Source organism: Nuphar pumila, chromosome 8 (assembly GCF_984573655.1).
Source record: "Nuphar pumila chromosome 8, dmNupPumi1.hap1.1, whole genome shotgun sequence".
Taxonomy (NCBI): domain Eukaryota; kingdom Viridiplantae; phylum Streptophyta; class Magnoliopsida; order Nymphaeales; family Nymphaeaceae; genus Nuphar; species Nuphar pumila.
Genome location: NC_143256.1, coordinates 64928301 through 64950479, shown reverse-complemented (window position 1 = coordinate 64950479; position 22179 = coordinate 64928301). Strand labels below are relative to the sequence as shown.

At 43.2% G+C, this 22179-nt stretch overlaps 1 protein-coding gene across 2 annotated transcripts in view; it reads left to right on the top strand.

Moving 5' to 3' along the window:
- LOC149829956 (histone deacetylase 2-like) overlaps positions 1–22179 on the top strand; it is a 149387-nt gene that overhangs the window by 65543 nt on the left and 61665 nt on the right. Inside the window, exon 11 of one of the 2 annotated variants that reach the window (XR_016433606.1) lies at positions 21027–21102. The exons of the other annotated variant lie outside the window; for it this stretch is intronic. The gene's annotated coding sequence lies outside the window, so the exon portion shown is untranslated. The remainder of the gene's footprint in view (positions 1–21026; positions 21103–22179) is intronic. 2 annotated transcript variants of the gene reach the window in all.

Genomic DNA, 22179 nt, shown 5'->3' with positions numbered 1-22179 from the left:
CGCGCTCACTATAAAAAAGGTTAGGGAAATACTGCTCCAATTGCTGAAATGTGGCGATGTAATCGCGCAACGATAAGCTGGCCTGACACAGCTCCATGAATTTCACCTTTTTCCTTTCCCTCGCATGAGGAGGAAAGTAATTCTCGTAAAACACATGTCTAAAAGCGTCCCACGGGATGACCTCTGCCCCTGGAAAACGCCTTCTTTAAGTCGTATCCCACCAAACTCGTGTATTGTCCTTTAATCGGAAGGACCCAAATAAAGTCTTCTTTTCGTCGGGATCCGAAAGGACCAGAAACACCCTTTCGATTTCTTGGATCCACTGCTCGACGGCGTCAGGATCTGCCTTGCCAAAAAAAGTTGGAGGGTCTAGCTTCAGAACCTTCTCGAACGTGACCCCCGAAACTACAGGAACATGCTCCCTTTGCGTGGCGACCTGACTTCTGATTGCCTCGGCTAAAGTGCTGAGGGATTCCATCACAAATCCCCTTTGCTCCTATTAGTCGTCGGCTGAATCCTCGTTCGAGCTTCTTCTCATCCTTAAAAATAATGCGATGAACAAGGTTAAGCTTATGATTAAAACAACAAAGAACATATTTAATTACGTTTCATCTTTCCTTTTTGTACAAAGTATTTAAAATATTCGGCAATGCCGATACAAAAGATCAAAAGTAGAGTAGTTTGGTACAAAAAGTGTATAGACGCAGACCAACTCTCATCAAACAGACTCGCTTCAGGAGGGATCAGAGAACTGACGGAGATATTGCCTTGCATTCCCTGTGTGTCTGAATCTGCGCTTGGGGGTAAAGGGAAGATCACTGTCATCCTCCGAAGGATACTCCCCGTAAAGAGGAGTAACAGGGGTGTATTCCGGAGAATTCGACACATTCGAGTCTGAAACATAAATTGTCGGAGACTCGGGCACATCTATCGGGACCACAGAGACTGGCGTAGGAAGCTGTGATGGAGTTGGGATCTTGCCCAAAACTGCCGTTCTGTCCTGAGGCGGAGGCGGAGGAGACGACTCCCTGTCTGCTGGGGTGGGGAAGACCACAACGGCAGGGACCGGAGAAACGGGATCGACATAACCCTGAGCAACTAAAGGCTCAAATTGAAGAACTGATCTGAGAAATGCCCGAGCACGCCGCAACGATCGCAGCTATACTCCACCTCCAGAGGGCTAGGCTCAGAATTCACCATAACAACCCGACGATGGACCTGAACGAAGGAAGGCACCCGACCACCTTCCCGCGAAAAAACCTTGGCCCAAGCTATCGCCAACGAAACCTGGAAAGCCAAAGGTAGCGGGGTGCCCCACTCATCAGTGAAAACGGGCAACGGGGAGCGATTGAACCCAAACTTGGCCGTAGATCCCTCAGGTCGTCCCCTGCTCGAAGAGGGACCACCCTTTGAGAAAGTGCGAGTGCACACTCTACGCGAGGACCCACTTCTAGGGTCACCAGATGCGTCCATCACATAACTGACACAGAGAATAACATTTACCCCAATTACTCCAAAACTATCCCAAAATAACAAGGAAAAAGAATGGCTACTCACAGTGCAACAAGATGCTCGGTAGTCGAGACTTTACTCTTCACAACCTCTGGCTCTGATACCAATCTTAACGCCCCAAAATTTCTCAACTTGAAGGGTACAGTTTCTCTGAAAAGAATTCTCTTAAAACTTGAACTCTGCCTTTTTGAAAGCCTTTCAAAAGTATCTTTTTATTTTAAGAATCATGTTTGTAAAATCCCAGGCACGTTAGCTCGACAAGCCAAAAGTGACAACAACGGAAGATAGTAGAAAGCTGAAAAGAGTGCTAAATCTTTAATTTCAAAATGTTACTGTACAATGGAAACACGAGGCTCAACCCCTATTAAAGCAAAAACCCAAAACCTAAAACCCAAAATCCTGCAACGTCGACTAGAAATCTGGAAGGAAGAGTACAACCTTGAGCCACGTCGCATGCACCATTGACTGCCTGCTGCCGCTACTCGTCACCTGCCCATAAAATGGGTCAGTCTCGTGAAAAACTAGTAGGAGTGCAAAAGAAGAAGAACAACTAACAGCTCAAGCAACTAAGCATACTACAAGATCAACAGTGAAAAGACAATATGATGCACAAGAAACTCACAAGTATGCTAGCACGTGATACCATAAGTATACAAAAACAACAACTGAAGGATGAACATGTTTAATTTAGTTATCACTTGTTAACCGGCCATGCGGGTACGTACATGGCACACGAGCCGAAACAGCCAAGACCAATCCGAGGGTTTATTATTCTGTGTATTTTAAGGTACCTCGGTTGATTGACTGAATCCTATCCTAAGGGGACGACCGGTGGTCGAGAGAGCAAGTCCCCAAAGGCCCAATAGAGATGCATCCAACTTCCGCAGAAGTGTTAGGCTATCTATTGCAGTCCCTTTCCCCTAACCTCCGATGACTGGAGAAGCCAAGTCTTTTGCCCGTATATAGCTATTAATGGCTTGTCCATCAGAGTTGGTACCTTCGTTCTCTCTCTTGGTGAAGCTAAGTCAAATCGAGCGCGACGGGGGTTTCTTAACCGCCGCCTCATTCTTCATGCTCTGGTCCATTAGACCCAAACGAGCATCTTGCCTGTGAAGGCACCTGTGAGGCCATTTATGTGTATCTTTAAACAAGTGCCCTTGTATAATCGAGGTCTTATCGGCCTCGTGGTACTCATTGAAGCACGCCAATCATATTAGCGCTGCAATAATACCAAAACCCCAATCATTTGCCCTAGTCTCAAGAAACAGCAACCCTACGTGCAACGAGGCTCTTTTCTCGAGTTAGGAAAAATCAATCTCATTTCGTAACTCGCTGTGGAGTTCGAACGTTGATACTTGCGCTCTTACGCTTGTCTAAGCTCTGCTGCAGTAAAAAGAAGAGTGACATTTGCTATATATATATATATATATAAAAGAAATAGCAGAGGCAATCAACAAATGAAATCAACAGGGACCAGGATCACGAAACTGCATCTTGGATGTAAAGACATGTGCTCGAACGAAGCCTTGGCGCAAAGCGTGGGGCTAAAGAAAATATAAGCAAGAAAGCGAAGGACTAGGAACGCGAAACCACGTCCTGGAGGTAAAGGCGTAAGTAAATATACATATATATACGTGTAACAATTGCCAGGGCGCAAGGTGCGGGGCTAAGAAAAGAAATATTCAGAAAGTAGAGTAAACAATAACCAGGATCGCGAAACTGCGTCCTGGAAGTAGATTGCCAAGCATACACAATTAATTGCCAGGGTGCAAAGCGCAGGGCGAAAGGAAATTAAAAAACTGAAAAGGAAAGGGCGAAAGCAAAGGATCAGGATCGCGAAACCGCGTTCTGAAAGTAGATGGCAAGAAAGGAAAGTATGAAAAGGAAAGCCTTGGCACATATAGCGTGACGACGATGAAAAGTAAAGTACAGAAAGGGGAAAGGACCAGGATCGCGAAACCGCATCCTGGAGGTAAGGACGTATATATATATATATATATATATATATATATATATATATATAAAAGTGTCTTAATTTCTGTGTTAAGTCCTTTGCTTTTCAGCAGTTCATTGTTCCAGTCCCTTTTATGCAAACCCCTACCTAGAAGGGGTGCGTGGATCAGTACGCTTGCGAGCGTAAGTGATCACCGACTCGAGCCGCGTGCAACGAGAAGACTCCGTGGTGCAACCTGGAAAATAACGAAGTCAGATCGCCGCAAGGTATAAGAATAAACATCCCTTCGGCTGCCGATGGCGCCCAAGCCAAGCCGGGAGAACTGAACAAGGCAGGGGCCTGCCCCGCCGAAAACAGACAGAGCAGGAGGCTATGTGTAATGAAAAGGGAGAAAGCACCAATAAAGCAAACCACTCTTTTAGAAGAGTGATGCCAAGAGCCAAGAACTCAAATACTAAAAGTGTATACAAAACCCACTAAAGGGAAAAATGACTAAAAGTCATAAGTTGAATATTATTGAAGAAAGAAAGAAGAGGGTGAAAAACTCAATACAATGCAAGGGGAAGGGCCCTCTTTTTATAGAAGAGAAAAGGTAGAGGAAGGGACCACATAGGGGCTCCCTTCTAGTCATTGGGAGCCCCAACGGTCATATTTGTAATATCTACGAATTTTAAGGTTTTGGGTTTGGGATCCGTTACCCAAATCCAAAAGGATATATAATAAAAGTTTTGGGTAATTTGGGTTTGGGCCCACATTGGAGCCAAATGGACCCAGTCAATGGATCCTACAGTTCAATGCCGACCTGGATCCACTTGGATCCCTCATTTTAGGCTGACCCGGATCCATATTTTTAAACATACGAATCCAGATCACTTGGATCCAGCGTCGCGAGACCGGATCCGAACCCAACACCTTTTTATTTTAAAGGGGCTCGATTACACGCTTGCAGAGCGTCAAGAAGGGAAGGGGAGGGGGTTACAGAGGAGAGAGGAGGTGGGGTTTGGTTCGACAAAGGGAGAAGGAGGGTGAGGTCTCGCCCTCTCACTTCTCATCTCTCTCTCATCGTCGCCTGTAAATGGCGTACGATGGTCAGAACACCCCGACAAGGAAGCCTCCTTGCTTGCGACAGAGCCTCCACGCCGGTTCTCTCTGGTACACTCTTCGACCTCTCTTCCTCGGCGTGCGGTGGTGCTGACAACGCCGGACGCCCATCGACACCGGCTCCCTCGCAGTGGAGCAATCGATGCCGGCGACCTCATAACCGCGGCAACCACCTCCTCCAATCGCCGGAACAGGTAGGATTCTGTGCCTCTTTTTGTAGGTATAGATTGTCATCAGTGTGTGATTGGGTCCCTTCAAGGGAAGGAAACCTGATTTTTCTCATTTTTCGAGTGTTCCGATGAGATTCTTGGCTACCGAAAAATGCAAGTTTGTGAGTTGGGGTTTCCGGTAGTCGTGATTTTCGATTTGGGGGTTTTCTTGCTTAACCCTAACTTGGAAAATCCCAAATCAAACCGATTTAGGATTTTCGGTTGAAGGTTTTCGATTTCTCGGATATGATAACCCCAGGTTTGGGGGTTTCCTATTTTGGGGTTTGATAAACCCAGATTTGGAGGAAGATCCGATTCTTGGTGTTGGATGACATATTTGAGGGTTCATTCCGTTAGAGTGATCTCTTGTTACGTACATTAAATTCTTATAGTATTGGGTTGAGTCATTGCGTAAAATTCTGTGGCATGATGGAGTTTCATGATGATATCTGATATTGTAACATGAAATTTTCATTACCTATTGGCTGTTATTTTTAGAGGAAATGTTATTAAAGAATTGAATTAATGTTTGATGACTTTCCTCTTAATAGGTGCCTCTCCTTAGTTGGTGACTTTATATGCTACGATTAGTATTTTTGAGGAGTACCTTAAATTAAAAGGGTTTTGGATGGCTGTATGATTGTCGAGACCTTGCCCCATTTGTATGACTGCATCAGTGTCCTATTATCGTGAGTAGGTTTCATTGTGAAGAAATTATGGTGACGATTTTTAAAAAGAATTTGGCGGAGTTCCATTAAACATTATTAGCGCAAAATCCAGATACATTAAATACAATGGTTAACCAAAGAAAATCGTTCTTAAACAGTAGAGAAAAAAAATCTTTAATAGAGAGGCACTGGTATTGGAAGAAAAATTCTGCAAATTGCAGCATATCCTAATCCTTTAGAAAGCTCACGATGCCTCTGTCACAAGCAAATCAAGAATGTATGTCTTTTAACTGGGCCTGTAGAAAACAACTTACAATTGTTTGTCTAACTTGTAACACTAGAAGAATAAAATTGTAAGCGCCAAGCTTGGAGGAATTTACTGTAAATTAACTAGCTTTACTTGGCAAGGCTGTTAAATATTAGGGCTTGTTCTTTTATAAAGTTATGGATATTATTATTATGTCAACTTAAGGTTGTAAACTGTAATTTTATTAGTATATTATAGTGTAAAATTTCTTAATGCTGAGGTTTCGTAGATGATGAAGCTCTAAATAACCTTGTTTGTAGCATATTTGGGTTGCTTTACATGCGGTGTTAGTTGTGATTGTTTTTGGATATTCTTTTTACTTTTGTAGGAGCGACATATTTCTTTTGGTAAAGTAAAAGAAAACCACAAACAGCATGTTACTGGTCTCTGTGTCGTTATGGAACCTATCATAAATGTTAATGATGATAAATAATGGTGCATGGCATAATTTGTAATCATCTAATATATGGTAATAGGATGAACTGGTGTGATATATAGTGCAACAATGGCCAACAACATGCACATTATGAGGAATATTAAGTCTTGATCCTGCGAAAGGAAATGACTATTATTAACCAGTTTCCATGATCTATGTGATTGGTGATAGAAATAGTGTGTTGCAAGGAAGCTATAGGCTACTACTAGCATTGATCATAGGTTGAAACTTGGAGTATGAACTGCAATTCAAAGCTTATGAATATCCTTACCAGTGTGAATTGTTATATCTACATCGTGCCTTATTCTGGAAATTATGAATTTGCAATTAGGTATCAACATAGAGTACTATAAGTTATTGTCTATGAAACTTTACAAGGCCCTTTATATGATTGACTTGAAAATGTATATTTCCTAGAAGTGAACTAATAACCGAACCTGTAGGTCGGTTGCGGTTGACACTTGAATTGCTAAGTCTGGGAATCAGGGGTTCAACATTTATACCCTGAGTTAATAAAGTTAATACATAAGTCAATGTAAATTTTAATGCTTTTGCCCGACTGGTTTAAAGGGTACCGGGGCATCAGTGTTTGTGCTGTAGCATTTGTAACATGAGAGAGATTTGATTTTTGTTAATATGTTATGACTTTGGTACAAGTGCATACATGATATGAATGTGTGCAGCCCTGAAATTTCAATTTCTATATCCGGGTGATGTTCATGTGTGTGGATGTTAATACATGAAAAGTTTCATGTGCATACATTGATGGAACATGTTTATTTATCGTGCGTTTATGGATTGGTTTCAAGTACATGTGCATACACAAAATCGATATGTGTTTAGCATGTACAATCATGCTTAAATGTTCTCATGTACTTATGAACTATGGATGAATGCATGTGTGTTAAGTGATTACATAAAAACACCTGCACATGGATGGTGAACACATGCATATGATTATGGTAACTCATGCACATTGTTAAATTGGTTTGAACGAATGTGCATTTGGAGGCATGCTGACCTCATTGCATAAATTGCAAGTTATGATTTTTGCATACGATGCATTGATGGTCTAAATGAATCATCACAGGCCTGGAGAGCCTTGAGCTTTGGTTCGCTCTTTCTTTAATTGTTTAAATGCATCACAAAAATCATATTTTATATTATTGTTCGATATTGCACTGTTCAATGTGTTTCCATGGGCTGGAGTCTCGTGATGGTTCTCGCAGGGGTAGATGTGAGCTTTTGCTTTGTTTTTGCATGCGGAACTGCAAAACTCAATAATTGGCTCTTAATAAAAAGATAATGAATAATAACAGTGTAATATACGTTCTGGGATATCTCATCTGGAGAATGAGGATCTTAGAGATCCGGTCTTGGGGAGACTGTGAGGATACAAAAACTCCGTGTGCTGAAATTGTCCCTTAAACCCGATATTGAGGTTCCTTCTCCTGACCACGGTTTTAGGGAGAGTCCGCCACTTTACCCGGGAGTGGTGTGTTGGTCACAGCGGTCTGCCTATCGCATCGGATCCGAGCTGGACCCCGATCCGAGCTCGAGCCCGAACCCGGACCCGGCTTCTCGAACGATCGAGAAGCCTGTGACTTTAAAAAGTCACAGGCATCTCGGGCGAGGGGCAAAAACCCTCGCCCCTTCTCTCTCCTCTCCCTTTCTCCTCTTGTCCCTCCCTGCGGCCACCGACGCCGGCGACTTGCCGCCGGCCACCACCTTTGTCCCGGCTGCTGCAGACATTGACGACAGCCGTCAGCGACCTTCGACAGCCGGCGACCGACGCTGACGGCAACCTCCAAGCTCCGATGACCCCCCCACCTTTGCCGACCCCCTTTCGTTCCCTGTGTCGCGGGGCGATGACGATCGTAGCCGACGACAACCTTCGAGCTCCGACAACGCATCACTTCCTCACCTTCCTCTGTGGCCACCAGGGACCAGAGCAGTCGGCGATCGTGCCGCCAACCTCTTGTCCGACCGTCGGTTGCGCCAGAGCCCCCGATGTTGGAGTTTTCGAGTCTCGCTGCCTGAGTTCCCTGTCGTCACCAACCCCCTGTCCTCGACAGCTTTTCTGACCCGTCGCCACTTGCAAGCATCCCGTGCTGTCGTCGGCGATTGGAGCTGCCGACGACCAACCCTGTTCGGCCTCCTCCTCCCTGTGTCTGGCAGACACTCCGACAATCCCGTTACCCCCGACATCTCTCGCTCGGCTTCTTCAAGCTCATTTGAGCCCGTGCTGACTACCTCCACCCGCAACACCGGTGACTCCCCTCTGGTAAACCCTCGGCAACCCCTGTTCCCGACACCTCTTCTCTCTTTGTGCTCGCGTTCCGGCATCGCTCACCAGCGACTCCTGCGTTGTCGTGGTCTTCCCAGGTAAAAACCCCTTCTCCCTTCTTTTATCCTTTGTGAGGGGTTGATCGACAGGGGGTCTGAGCCCGCTGTCGTCGCCTCTTGCCGGCAGGGGGTTAAACCCCCTGCCTTCCTTTTGGAGTCGGTCGATAGGGGGGTTGAGCCCCCTGTCGTCGCCTCTTGCTGGCAGGGGCTAAACCCCCTGCCTTCCTTTTGGAGTCGGTCGACAGGGGACTGAGCCCCCTGTTGTCGCCTCTTGTCGGCAGGGGGTTCTGTTCCACTTGTCCTTGCTAGGTCGTCAGGGGGGCTCTGCTTTTCCTCTGCCCTCGTTGTGCCGGCAGGGGGCTCTGTCCCCCTGCCATTTGTCTTGTCGACAGGAGGTTCCTCTCCCCCTGTCCCTTTTGTGTGTTCTGGCAGGGGGTGAGGCTCCCCCTGCTTTTGTGTTTCCCGGCAGGGAGCGGAGCCCCCCTGCTCTCCTATTGCTTCTCGGCAGGGGGTTCTCCCCCCCTGCCTCCTGCGTTTTGCCGGCAGGGGGTGAGGCTCCCCCATGCCTTCTTTTGTGTTTCCCAATAGGGGGCGAAGCCCCCCTGCTTTCCTATTTATGAGCAGGAGGCAAGGCCCCTGCACCTCGTTTGTTCTTTGGTAGGGGGCTTTGCCCCTCGCCTTGTTCTTGCTGTCGGCAGGGGCAGGGCCCCTGCCTGTCTCGTTCCCAGCAGGGGGCTGCGCCTTCTGTCCTGATTCATGTTTTGACAGGGGGTGTCCCCCCTGCCTTGTTATGGCAGGTGTGGCAGGGAGCCTCTGCTCCCTCCCCTGCCTTCCTCTGTTCTGGCAGACAGGGAGCTCCTGCTCCCTGCCTCTGCTGCTGTTGCCAAGCAGGGCTGAGGCCCCTGCCTATGGCACCCTTGTCTGCAGGATGCAGAGTTCTATCAGATTTGTATACAAGAAATAAGGAGAGAGAGAGAGTGAGAATGAGAGAGTGAGTGAGTGAGTGAGAGAGAGAGAGAGAGAAAGAGAGAGAGAGAGAGATTCACAATGGCTGGGGCGGCACTACAATGCTCGACTTCCAAAACCCTAAACATTATAAAGTAAAAACATATACATATTACAAGAATGCCATTAATGAGATCCTATTTAACATGTGTTTCATATAATATGAGTATGGATCTGGATCTAGATCCATATGCAAACTGTATTCTAACACCCTCCCTCAAGTTGTACGTGATTTTTGAGCATGTACAACTTGCTCTTCAATAGCCAAAATTGAGGTCCTGTTAATCCCTTGGTAAACAGGTCTGCCACTTGATCTTCTGTTCGAACATGACATAGTTCTATCTCCTTCATCTCGACTTTCTGCCGTATGAAATGTTGATCAATCTCAATGTGCTTCGTTCTGCTATGCTGGATAGGATTACATGCAATGTTTATTGCGCTTTGATTGTCACATAAAAGAAATGATCGAATAATTGTCTCCCCAAGATCACTCAATAAGTGTCTAATCCATGTGGCTTCTGCCGTGCCTGCAGCCATCGATCTGTATTCAGCCTCTGTACTCGATCGTGCCACTGCTTTTTGTTTTTTGCTGCTCCAGGACACTAAATTGTGCCCAATATAAACACAATATCCAGAGACAGATCGTCTCTCATCTGGATCCCCTGCCCAATCTGCGTCTGTATAAGTGATGAGTGCATGTCCTATATGCGGATTATCGTTCTTGCGACAAACAAGTCCGTCTCCTATAGTTCCTTTTAAATAGCGTAGAATGCGCTTCACAGCTTCCATATGACCCTCCGTTGGAGCATGCATAAACTGGGATACCTGATTGACAACATAAACTATATCAGGTCTGGTAAAGGTAAAGTACTGTAACATCCCCACGAGACTTCTATACGTTGTAGGGTTGACACAAAGATGACCATCTTCAGAGCTCAGCCTTTGATGTAATACACTAGGAGTGTTGACTGGTTTGCAATTCGTCATCCCGTCTCTTTTCAGAAAGTCAAGAGTATATTTTTGTTGCATGAGTGTCAATGTGTCTTGTTGTCTGTCAACTTCCACACCAAGAAAGTACCGCAACTCTCCTAAATCTTTCATCTTGAAAGTTTTCATTAAAAACTGTTTCACATCTTGCACATGACTATCTGAGCTCCCAGTGATCACAATGTCATCAACATATATAAGAAGAAGTATAACAATGTCCGCCTTTTGGTAAATAAAGAGTGAGTGATCCAGAGAGCATCTTCTAAAACCATAACTCTGAATCTGCATAGAGAAACTTTCAAACCAGGAACGGGACGCCTGTTTCAACCCATACAGAGATTTCCTTAGTTTGCACACCCAGGCAATAGGATCCTTTTCGGCATAACTAGGTGGTTACTCCATATACAGTTCTTCTTTTAAAGTTCCATGCAAAAATGCATTTTTAACATCCATCTGGCTAAGGCTCCAACCTTGATCGACTCCTAGGGATATGATGATACGAATAGTACCCATTTTGACTACGGGACTAAAAGTTTCGTCGTAGTCTTCACCATATTGTTGTGTGAATCCTCGAGCAACAAGTCACGCCTTATATTTGTCAATACTTCCTTCAGGCTTATATTTTATTTTATAAACCCATTTTGAGGCAACTACATTCTTTCCTTCTTGCTGAGGGACTATTTCCCAAGTCTGGCATTCATGAAGAGCTTCCATTTCTTCATTCATAGCTTCGGTCCAATGACGGGATTGAAGAGCTTGATTAAAATAAGTGGGTTCATCCTGTTTTGTGAGCTGAGACATAAACAACTGGAAATCAAGGGAGAAGGTCTCATAACTCACATATCGTTGAATAGGATGCTTAATGCGTGACGACCTTTGAGCCGAATCATTGGCGATGCTTTCCTCCACATTCCTCGGCTCTGTATTTTTGTCCCGTCTAGTGTATATCTGTCTAGAGAAACGTTCTACGGGGGTGGCTCAACTGAAGATAATTCACCATGCATTTGTGAGTCATTCAAACTCCCTACTCGAGCCGAAGGAAGGACAATTTGTTTGACATGTTTCTCCTGTATTAGCAAAAAGATCTGCGCTCATCCATGGATCATATACTTCTAATTCTCGAGGTGGCAACACGGCAGAGTCATTGACCTGAAATTTTTGTTCATCAAAAACAACATTTCTGGAGGTTCTAATACGTTTTGTAGTAGGGTCATAGCATCGATAACCTTTGTATTCATCTGCATACCCAACAAATCTGCACTTGACAGCCTTGTCCTGAAACTTATTTCGCAGAGATGAATCAATATGTACATAACATACACAACCAAAAACACGCAGTTCATCGTAAGAGAGATGTTGCCCAAATAAAGTATAATAGGGAGATTTCCGATCCAAGAGTGCCATAGGAAGACGATTTATGATATGAACAGCTGTGTGAAAAACTTCTGTCCAGAGACTAACGGGCACATTGCTATCATGTAACATGCTCATCGCGCTCTCGACAATGTGCCTGTGTTTCCTCTCTACGACTCCATTTTGTTGAGTAGTATGAGGGCAAGAAACCTGTCGGCTTATTCCTTTATCCCGAAGAAAGGCAATAAACTCGTTCGACGAATACTCTCCTCCACCATCACATTGTAAATGCACAATATCACAAGCAAATTTTGTTTTGACCATTGAATGGAATTCCCGAAATATTTAAAAAACTTCATGCTTGTATTTTAAGAAATATATCCAAGTATAACGGGAATAGGAATCAATAAAGACAACATAGTAACGACTGCCAGAAAGAGAAGGAATAGGTGCGGGTCCCCAAACATCGGAACAAATAATCTCAAATGGCTTTGAAGCTCTTTTATTTATAATATGAAAAGGAAGAACATGACTTTTGCAGAGTTCGCATGAAGAACATTTATTATTATTATCAAAAAATGAACTTAAACTAGACTCTGGAAGGAGACCATCAGATACAAGATTTTCAACGAAACCTCGACTATAATGTCCCAAACGACTATGCCAAATATCTGGCTTATTACAATGAGATGAATTAAAAACTTCCAATGAAGGAAAAAACAAAGACTCTGAAGGCGAAGACACTGAAGAATGCTTGGACGACTTCAACTGGAGGACTGAGACGGAGGGCGAAGACACTGGAGGAATCTCCTTGAAGACATACATGTTTTCTTGTCGCTCCCCCTTAGCGAACGTCTCATTCGTTCGTAGATCCTTAACATAAACAGAAGAGAGAGTAAATTCGACGGAAGAATTCATATCGTCAACAAGTTTAGCTACAGAAACAATGTTCTTTTTAATATTAGGAGCAAGAAGGACATTTGACAAATAAAGTGAGGACTTTGACATAGGGATATGTGCATTGCCAGTATGACTAATGGAGTGATAAGTTCCATCTCCCGTAACTATACTACCTTTTTCAAAATAAGGCAATAAGTGAGATAACTTACCCGCATTACCCGTAACATGTGTGGCAACACCTGAATCAACATACCATTCGCCTTGTTCATTTTGCTTGATCGTCATCTGTGACAATGCTGATAACAAAAGTTGTTGCACATCTGTAGATGGCACTTTTGTGTCCATAGCAGTAGTTGATTTATTCTCAATTTTGTTTAGTTTTCCTCTATTCTGTAGATTGAACCAACAATCAGCTTTCACATGTCCTTTTTTGTTACATAAGAAACAAGTGGGCACTCTCCTCTGATTCCCTGTATTAAAACCCCCTGAAATATTAGGTGTAGGCAAAATACCACATCCTCCCTGCCCGAAACGTCCGCGACCTATGCCTCCTTGATGCCCTCCATTCCCTCGTCCAAAACCTACAGAAGTGTCCATGGACAAAACTAAATGAGGACGAGCTGATTCATTTTCTGCTGCCCTTTGCTTCATAATCATCTCATGCTGGAGAAGTTTCGCTTGGAGGTCGTCAAAAGTGGGCAAGTGAGGAAGGCATGATAAAGCTTTGGTAAACATGTCAAAATCAGGGCCCAATCCATTGAGAAGTTGTTGAACTTTATCTTTATCTGCAATAGCACTTCCAACAACAACCAATTGCTCAGTAATACTCTTTAAGCGGCCTATGTATTCCATGACGGTCATGGAGCCTTTCTTCAAACTTTGAAATTCATTTTTTAAGTACATAACTCGGGCTTCTGATATCTGAGAGTATGTCTGAGACAACTTAGTCCACAGATCTGCCGCAGTGCAATCATCTGAAAGAGTAACCAACACTTCTTGAGAGAGTGTTGACGTAATAAAAGCAACCAAAGACTGATCCCGCTTCCTCCAAGCTGTATACTCTGGATTCTTAATAGAAATGGTAATTGTGTCACCCTTCTCATCCTTGGTTTCCTGCAAAATAAGCCGTGGTGGTATAGGAACTAAACCACCCAAATGTTCATCGAGATCCTGACTCCGTATAAAAGGAAGAATTTGCCTCTTCCAGGTCAAAAAATTAGAATGAGTAAGTTTTTCAGTAACGAGCTAACTCAAGAAATTGGCAGAGGGACTGGATGACGAAGAGTAATCCATAGCAATAAAACGATGAATAAGCAACCAAGATGAATGGGAAGAAATAAACAGATTTGAGATCACTTAATCAATCAGTAAACCTTGAATAAGGCATATACCTGTACTACCAAAAGTGTTGCACAAAGAACACTAAAACAACAATAAAGGAAAGGAAAAACAGGTCTGAAAACCAGTCGTTGGTGTTTAAGAGAAAAAAAAATATGGAACCAACACATGTCTGAAAAACCAGTCGTTGATGTTTAGGAAAAGAGGAAATCAACACAGACGATGGAATGAAGATAGACAAATACCAATGAACGAGAGTAACAAAAATGAGTAAGAAAAAAAAAAAAGGTACCAACTTTCAGAAGATGAGATTTCAGATAAAGAGAAGCTGATCACGCTGGGACCTGTCCACGCTGGGGTTGCCGTTCACAATGAAGAACCACAATCTGCACGGCTGGAACTGTCCACGCTGGGGTTGTTGTTCACGCTGATGAACCACGAGATGATCACGCTGTGACCTGTCCACGCTGGGTTGCTGTTCACGATGAAGAACCACGATCTGCATGCTGCTCAGGGACTTTTTCAGATCTGTTGTTCACACTGAAACTTCTTCACGCACAGGATTAACCTAAAGCTTTGATACCATATCAGATTTGTATACAAGAAATAAGGAGAGAGAGAGAGAGAGAGAGAGAGAGAGAGAGAGAGAGAGAGAGAGAGAGAGAGAGATTCACAATGGCTGGGGCGGCACTACAATGCTCGACCTCCAAAACCCTAAACATTATAAAGTAAAAACATATACATATTACAAGAATGCCATTAATCACATTTGCCTCCTGCAGGCAGGAGGCCTTGCTGCCTCTGTCCCTCTTCTGTAGGGAGCTGAGCTCCCTGCTTGCTCTCGTGTTTGGGGTCCGGTACCACTGCAGGTCTTATCAGACCCGCTTCTCATTTATATTACGACATATACTAACGTTCTAAGCTGTTCAGGTTGAACGGTGGATCCAGCTCGCCTTCGTGGCTCGAGCTCGCGCTTACCTACGCTGCAGGCGTACGAAGACCCGCGACCCCTCAAGGTAGGGGATTCTTGCGTAAAAGGACAATAAACGGATAAATACTAAAATAAGGAAAGATAACTAAAAGAGGATGATATATGTATACGTATAATATATATACGTATGTCTTTACCTTCAAGGACGCAGTTTCGCGATCCTTGTCCTCTTTACTTTCTTGCACTTTCCTTTCTGTTGCCGCCACGCTATATGTGCCCAGGCTTTTAATTCATGTCCTTACATTTCATGTCTTTTAACTCAAGGACGCGGTTTCGCGATCCTTTTCCTCTCTACTTTTTCGTACTTTACTTTCTTGTTGCCCCGCGCTTTGCGCCATGGCATTTACTTGTATGTCTTTTTACTCCAGGATGCAATCCTGGTCCTCCTTTACGTTCCCACACTTTACTACCTGCATTTACCTTTGTTGCCCCGCGTTTTATGCGCCATGGCCTTACTACTTGTTTTACTCTTTGTACTTTACTTTCTTATTGCTGTGATGCTGGCTGTCACACTTACTTTTATATGTGTTCGTCTTTACCTTGCTGCCGCACTTCGTGCATATGCTTTTCTTATCTCTGTCGTATGCTCCTTTACTTGCTTACGCTTATCGTTTAATCGAGGTACAACCCCATGCCTCGTGAGTCGTCCTTTACACTTGCTAAGTCAGGATAGGATCCCATACCTCGTGAGTTGCTTACGTAGTTGTCTGCTTGTGTGTTTCGATGGTCGAGGTATGATTCCATACCTCGTGTGTGGCTTGTGCGTTTTGCGCTCGAGGTGCAGCTTCGCACATCGAGTCTTGTCCCTTGATTTGTCTTTGTATTAGTATGTGCACAGGTTTGCCTCTTGTCAGCTTGCACTCCTTGAGTGCAGCTTCGAGTGTGTAGTGTATATCGTTTTACTTGTCTTAAGAGTCACGATACACACTTATGCACTTCGGTTCTCTAAAGATAATGGTCTTAGGTGCAAACCTATTTTCAAAGATGTATAGCTTTGTGAAGCAGAGATAGCGGCTGGATCTCCCAAATCGATGTATTTGAAAAAGGTGTGTTAGAACCTCAGTTCGCCTATCCGATACGACTCAGATAACCTTGTTTAGGAGCCTGTGCACGAGTAGGGCGAGAATCCTATTGAAGTACTTGCGCCATCGCTAGATCGGCGTTACATCACATCTGATGTGAGACCTAGTCTCTAGGCTTTCTAATTAAACCAAGATAGTAGCGCCTTCCTTCCTTCGTGAAGGTATTGTTGTTGGATTTCTTACGAGTAATCCATGTTCCTCCTCTTGTAGTTGTATCCTTAGTCGCGTACGATATGTTTGGACTACGAAGAACGAGAGGTCTGTGGTAACCTCTAAACGTGTATTGACACATTAAGTTAAATCCTGTTATGTTGATATTCGCCTAATAGGCAGAATGCTTGCGATTGTCTAAAGGACCCGAGCACGATATGTTGGAACTGGAATAAGTTTATTGTGGACTTCTGTAAAGCAGAAGTGTTGAGGGATTTCCTGCGAGAGATCCTTATCCCTCTCATCATGGTTGTACTTTTAAACATGTACGTTGCATACTGCGGTGAGTAGGATGTGAGGTGTGTGGTTGCCTCGAACGCGCAATGACACGTATAATTCACATAAATGATAATCATGCGCCTTCACATGCAAGATGCTCGATTGGGTTGAAAGACCAAAGCATGTAGAATGGGACGGCGGTTAAGAAACCCCCCATCGTGCTCATTCGGGACGGTTCATCAAGAGAGAGGATAGATGATACAAAACTCTGATGGACAGTCGTTAATGGCAATCACGGTCTAAGATCCGACTTCCCCAGTCATCGGAGGTTAGGGGAAATACTTCAGGCCACTTCTGCAGAAGTTTGGATGCGCATTCATGGGCCTTTGTTTGCCTTTGGGGATTTACTCTCTTGGTCACGGACCATCCCCTTAGGAAGCGGACTCAGTCAATCATTCAGGGTATAATAAAATACATAGCATAATGGACCCCCGAATCGATCTCAGCTGTTTCTACATTTTTGTTTTGTGCGTACCCACTACGACTTCCTCATAATGAGACAAGATATAACTCACACACATGATTGTGAGATATGCGTGTTGTGACGTGAATTGATTGCTTGCTTGTTAGCTCAGTAGTTTGGTACGCTACTCGTTGAGCTATATATGCCTGTCGAGGCGTTACTCTAGTTGGTTAAACTGCTTACACAGTTCCTTGCTTAGTAATAACTAGTTTTTCATGCTAGTTAAATGCTTATCCTGTTGAGCTTATGAATTGCTTATTATGCAATAGCTTGTGCCTTACAATTAATGTAGCTACTTGTCGATGGTCTCAGCCATTTAATGGTAATTGTATGTATGGCAAGCATTGTTACGAATGCTTGACTTATGCGATTGCTTTGTCTGACTGTTGGTTAGAATTAGTCACTCTTCACCTATAGTATCTGTTGGATTGCTATAGTTGCTTGTTTAGTACTATGGTCCTCACTGCTCTTGTATGCAGCTGTTTGCTTTACTAGAGCTTTGCTTACTCCACAACACATTTGGTTAGATCTGCTAGTCTTGCTTTTTCCTGCTTGAGCTAGCGATTATCTTGCTTATTGCAGCCTTTGTTCTTTCTTGTCTTTTGCACCACTGCTAGTCTGTTGTGGGACTGACCCATTTCATGGGCAGGTGGTGAATGGGTTATACAGCTTGCAATGGCACAATGTCGTGATGCGTTCAATGCAAGGCCCCTTTCCTGACGTTGCGCTCCTGGGGACACTTTTGATAGATGTGGTATAAAGTTTCTTTGAAAGTATTTATTCTGATTAGAACTCTAGATTACTAAAATTGTATTGCCAAAACGTGGTTCTTCTTTTCATTTCAATAAAATCTATATTCGAATTGCAAATCAGTTTATAAGGGGTAGATTGCATTTGTGTTGTAATGTGCCCAAAGTCTAGGGACTTGCTATTTTAAACATGATTTTCCGCTGAACTCCAGTTTCAAACTCTGATAAATAATCGATTTCAAAGCTTTCAACATTTTTCATAAAAGGTTTCAAGTCCACGATTTTGGGGCGTTACAGGTTTTGGTATCAGAGCGACAGGGAAAGCGGTAATCCTTGATCATCCGGCATCTGCATCGCACTGTGAGTATTATTTTTCTTAAATTATTTTGTATTTATTTTAATTAAAGAATGCGTTTTTGCTTAGATGTCGTTCTAGGAACTGATCAAATCTATAGATGCATTAACCAAAGAAGTTGAGCAACTTCAAGTGATGGTCAAGAACTTAGATCATAAGGTTGATAGGTTGGTTTGCACGAGCACTAACCTAGGGCGGAGTATTAGCCCTCTTGTTCTGTCTGATTCGATGTGCCTTCCGAACCCCGATGATTGTAATTTTTGCGGAAAGGTGGGTCATTCTGCTGAAGAATGCCACTTTAATCAATGTCGCGACAAAAAGTCTATCGAAGATAGTGCTGATGCAAAGAAAATGAGCCTCAACGATCATTAAACCCAAAATGTTTGAGATGTAATCGTGTTCACCATGGACAGTCATGTCCCCGAGACTCTGATGGTTGTTTTTATTGTGGCAAAATGGGCCACTTTATTCGTGATTGCCGCAAGAAGAATGTAATGCCCAAAAAATCCAGGACTTGTAACTTTTAGAATAGTTTAGAAAGCTTTGAAATCATACAATAATCAGAGTTTAAATAGTACTTCAGCGGAAAATGATATTTTTAAAACCACAAGTCAATGGACCTTGAGCGCATTACAGCGTAAACTTTCCTTTGCCGAATTTCGCACAACTATTGAAATCAAATGGTTTTGAAATGCAATTTCAATGATGGAGAATTTATTTGTTGAAACCGAGAAGAAGTTTACTAAAACAACTTTAGTAACTCAAGGTTTAATAAAAAGAGAAATTTTGGAATACCCTTTATACCAAATTTATCAATATGTCCTCAGAAGCAAAACGTCAGGGAAAGAGCTCTATCTTGATCTCATCACGCCATCGTGCCATCGCAGACTGTATTACCTATCCAAAACCTGCCCATAAAATGAGTCAGTTTCACTAAAAACTGGTAGGTGCACAAACAAGACAATATAGAACATAATTAAGCAGAATAATTTAATATGTCAAGTAGACAGGCAATTAAATAGCAATTTGCTTTCAGCAGAGTCATAGATCAAACTATCATGAGCACAATGCTAAAATTATTACAAGCATTTTACTGGCACAAGTAGGCTAACTACTACAAGCAAAGAACTGCATAAGAAATTTAACTAGCAAAATACAATATTTCATCCACCACACACACAATTCCATAAGTATTGAACCGGTGGTACACCATAACTTTCATACGCGTATAACTCAACAAATTGTGTAATTGGATTTAAATTATGTTTCGATATTAACTGGCCAAGTGGGTACGCACAAGACACGACTCTAGAAACAACCTAGACTGATGGGGGTTTATTATGCTATGTATTTTATGATAACCCTGATAGCTGACTGAGTCCGCACCTAAGGGGACGGTCAGTGACCAAGAGAGAAATCCCCAAAGCAGCATAAACAATGGATGCATCCCAAACATGGAGAGCTACCACCTAGGATAATTATGGTAGTCCCATTCCCCTAACTCCGATGACTGGGGAAACCGAGTCTTTTGCTCGTAACTGCCATTAATGGCCTGTTCATCGAAGTTTTGTACCTTCCTGTCCTCTCTCCTGACAGGAGTCAGCGATTCCTATGAGTACATCAGGGGTAGTTAACTGAAGACCCATTCTATATACTCTGGTCTTTCGACCAACTCGAGTATCTTGCCGGTGAAGGCGAAAATATCACTTATTTAGGTGATCACAACATTTTGTTATTTGCACTCATCAAGGTTGCCACAACCTACTCATCCAATCATCGCAACGTAAGAAAACATACTTGTCAAAAAGTACGGTCGTATTTGTTTATAAGGGGAAGATTGCATTTGTGTTGTAATGCGCCCAAAGTCTAGGGACTTGCTATTTTAAACATGATTTTCGCTGAACTCTAGTTTCGAACTCTGATAAATAATCGATTTCAAAGTTTTCAACCTTTTTCGTAAAAGGTTTCAAGTCCACGATTTTGGAGCGTTACAACAACTGTGAGTTTGTTTTTGGTACCAAGGAAGTGACACTTGTGGGCGTAGGGTGTCCTTTGTGTCCCCGCCATTAGATGTGGATGTTTAATGTTCCGAAGGTGATTCAGTCGAGGGCTAAGTTAGAACCCAGTAATAAAATACAAATTGTATGTTAAGCTACCTTGGGAACTTACTTGACCTCGGGGATTTTACCTGTTTAGTGTATCTGCGGGCAACAATAATTAAAAAGAGGAACTTAAATTGTATGCATTTAATAAAAATTCATATGGAAAGGGAAACTTTAAGGAAAGATAATAAATCGTGCATGCATTGCACATAAATCGTGCATATTCATGCTATGCATTAGAACATGCATATGTTATATGTTCCCTTAATCGTTATATGTTTGGTGGATGCATGATGTTTAATTTCTAATGCATGTTAGATGCCCTTTTCTACTTGAACTGTAATTCATGGTATTGATTGATGTTCTTTTATGCCTAATGGATGTACCATGTGGTATGAATGCTTACCCGAATTATGAATTGTAATAATTGCCTTCTTCTGAATAATTGTGCAGATTCGTAATTGTGGTTGTGGGATATATAAATGTTGCTATTGATGTTACCTGTCAGTTAACTTCTGATAAATTATTGACTGTCGTAGTATAGACCTTTGTTTATTTTTCGTATATACTGAACATCATACTTGACACCCATATAACATACTGTATTCATGATGTATCACATTAAAAGTTACAGATTTCCTACTTAGACAGTTGTAGTCTAATTCGTATAAATTTTCAGGTGAAGAATTGGAGTTAGGAGCGGTTGCAGGATGAGGCTTCGATTGAGATTTTGGATTTACTGTTCCAAGGATAGTGTGAGAACTCTGATCTTAATTTTCATTGATATTGAAATGAAAATAAATGTTTTGGTTTTGCTCCACCTGTAATGTTCTGGAATGCTTAGCCTTATGGTATGACTGGTTTCTGCTGTTTCAAAAAAAAAAAAATTCTTCAAAAATTTGGGTTAAGATTTTGGGGCGTTACAATATTTATGACCGTTGGGGCCCCAACGACTACAAGGTGGGGCCCCTAGTGGTCCTCTTACAATAAAAAGAAAAAAAAGAAAAGAAAAAGAGAAACAAAAAGAAAAAAGAAAAAGTAAAAAAATACATGGCAATTACATAAATACCCCTTTTGGGTATTTGAATTATAAATATATATATATACTTATATATATACACATGTGTATATATATATATATATAAGTATATGTATATATATATATATATATATATATTTATATATACATATTTTAACACCCTGCCCCTGCCGAATACAAACCAGGCAGGGGGGCTGGGGCACCTCCTGCCGAAAAACAAGCAAGGAAGGGGGGGCCACCCCCTGCCAAAGAAGAAGCAAGGCAGGGCCATTCGACCCCCTGCCGGAAAACCACAAAGGGCAATGGGGCTCCGTCCCCCCTGCCAGAGAAAGAAAAAGGGGCAGGGGGCCCTTCCCCCTACCAGAAAACATACAGGGCAGGGGGACACCGCCCCCTGCCGCCAAATAGAGGGAAAGGGGGGGCTTGCCCCCTTCCCTTGCCGGAAAACCCCAAGGCGGGGGGGGGGGGGGGGGGGGCACACCCCCTGCCGGAGCAGCAGGCAGAGGGGGTTTCGTTCCCCTCTGCCGGAGAACAGGAAGACGAGGGAAAGGGGGACTCACCTGGAAGTCGCCGATGGTCGGGGACGTCGGCGATGTCGCCGGACGGTGCCACACACGAGAGGGAGTCAGAGATGAGAGGAGAGAGTGGCAAGGGTTTTTTGCCCCTTGCCGCTTGGCCTCTGTCTTTTTAAAGACACAGGTTCACTCGAACCTTCGAGAAACTGGGTCCGGGTTGGGCCTGGATCCGATCCAGCACGGCAGACCGGCCTCGGACACGTGTCCGACGCGTGCCT